This window comes from Triticum urartu, chromosome 2 (genome assembly GCF_003073215.2).
Source record: "Triticum urartu cultivar G1812 chromosome 2, Tu2.1, whole genome shotgun sequence".
Lineage (NCBI taxonomy): Eukaryota > Viridiplantae > Streptophyta > Magnoliopsida > Poales > Poaceae > Triticum > Triticum urartu.
The window spans coordinates 50,362,622-50,365,232 of NC_053023.1; positions in this window are offsets into that span (position 1 = coordinate 50,362,622).

Below are 2,611 nucleotides of genomic sequence, written 5' to 3' on the forward strand. Positions count from 1 at the left end.
ACATATACCATAGTAGCATTGAAACCACATGGAAAACATGTACATCTACCACAACGGCATGAAAATCATCAATGCCGACAAGCAAAACCTACCATGGTACCAAAACGACACCACTAACATTTGATCTGCGACATTCTTACACAACATCATGGAGCAATACTTGCATAACATACCATACTACCTACAGATTTACTTCCACTACATGCTCACAGATCCAAGGTCCAACAAGTAGAGAGTGATCGAAGTTACATTGATTAAAGGAGTAGGGTGAAGGCAATGAACAACTTGGAGAAGAGAAGGAAGAAGGATCGTCGTCGTCGATTGAAGAAGATGATGCTGCATATCTGCTCGTTGGTGAAGAAGCATCCCGGGGTGTAGAGCTCGAAGGGGGAAAGATGGTGCGAGAGCTCGGGCGGTGAGCCGAAGGGGGCTAAATAGGACGAGGGAATCGACGGGAGGTGACCCAATTCCTCCCACCGCTTTTTTAGGGATGCGGCGAGCTTGCGCCATCTCCCCGCTTGCACGAGCTCTAGGCTGCCTTTCCCCTCCTTGCATGGTGAGAGCCCGTGGCTAAATGAAAATGGCTGATTTGATCGTTCCAGTGGGCCTGGCTGAGCGGTGCTTTAAGTTTCGTGCTATGCAGGCCCAAGAGTGCTCACAGGCAACCAAACGGGCCAAAATTGCATGCCCATGGCCTGACCAGAGGGTATGCATGCGACCAAACACGCCCTTAGCTCTAGGTCCTTGCAGTTGTATACTTTCGGGGACCAAGATACTATTAAAGGTTAATTGAGCATGTGACAGTTCAAATTGATTTGCATTACATGAGCTTCATAGGAAGCCTCTGTTTCGTTCGGTTCGCATCCGACATGTGACATCGGGCGAGAGATGGGCATCAATAGAATTGGACATCGTTGGCCTGGGCCCAAGTTGTGCGCTTTAAACGTAAGAGCTATATCTTGCCTATAGCGAGATAGAGTACCGTCTCGCTATAGGCGATCACTGGATGGGCCGACCCAATATGGGTTCCTGGGGGACCAGGTTTAGGAAACTTCTATGACCAGTTCGGACCGGTTTTAAAAGTGTGTGTTAGTTTTTATCGTTTTTCTTTTGATATTCGGTTTTCAGTGTTTCTTTACTGGGTTGTTTTCAATACATATCTTATTTTTTCAGCACATTCTACATTTTTCGTATACATCTGTAATATTTGTTTTATTGAACATTTTTCTAATACACATTTTGAATATATTTTCAAATATGTGTTGACTGTTTTTCAAATGCATGATGAACATTTTTTTGAATGGCACATTTTTTTAGAATTATACAAAAAGACATACATTGTATAAACATCATTAAAAATGTCAGGAACAATTTTTTGAAACACCTAAATATTGTTTAACTGTTGTGAATATTTTTTGAATGCTATCAATTTTTTAAGATTTTCAAGAACATTTTTTTAACACTGCATGAACATTTTTTGAATGTATGAATTAACTTTAAAAATATATATACGATTTTCCAGTTTATAAATATAAATGGAAGTAATAAAGAACAAAATTAAAAAATAAGACAGTGTCCTCCCTTGTTGGGCTGGCCCATTACGGAGGCACCATAGGCGAGCACTTCTTTCTTCTCGCTTGAAGCGAGAAAAGAAGCTCCCCTATATCTCTCATAGTGCGAGACAGATTGATCTCTCGCTGATTGGGCTAGAAATTTTAGTGGTCTTTAAATGCGGTGACAAGTTTTTAAACGTGTGAATATTTTTGTAGATGTCACGCACATTTTGTTGAATAGTACAGACGTTTTCTGAAAATTAGCGAACAAAGTTTTTACACTGCATGAACATTTTGAAACGCATGACGGACATTTTGAAAATTTAAGCAAAATATGTTTCATGTCAGAACTACTAAAAAGTAAGAAACTAAAAAACATATTTAGGCATTTAAAAAATATAAAGGGAAAGCGAAAGAAGAAAACAAAACCAGAAAAAATATACTCCTCCGTTCCTAAATATAAACCTTTTTCAGAGATTTCAATACGGACTACATATGAAGCAAAATGAGTGAACCTACACACTAAAATATGTCTATATACAACCATATGTAGCCCGTATTGAAATTTTTAAAAAGGCTTATAGTTAGAAATGAAGGAAGAAGATACATACATACTGTAGAAGATGTTGGCATTAGCTGTGCCTGACCTATTAGGTCTTGTACAATGCTAGGTGCTCAGCGAGGTGTTTAAAAAAATCAGTTTTTTCTAACGCACCAGTGCCTTTTCTACAAAAAGGCGTCTAATTAAGCGTCTATCCTCTACAAACAAACATCGGTGCTCAAAGGAACAATGAATTATTTCTCTAAACACCTTCTCTATGCGCCTCACATTGTACAAACCCTTAGGCTCACGCTATACATGTGGCGATCCATATACACGTGCACCGTTTAATCCCCTCCTCTCCTCCTGCGTGAGAGTGAAGTTCACCAACATACTACGTTGACAGTTGACTGTTCCACTCGCGGAGCTTTGACGAAATCACCAGAGTGAAACGGGAACACGTGGCGCCAGAGAAAGCTCAGCCGCACTGCCCGACACCAACACGTGCATCGCCGCA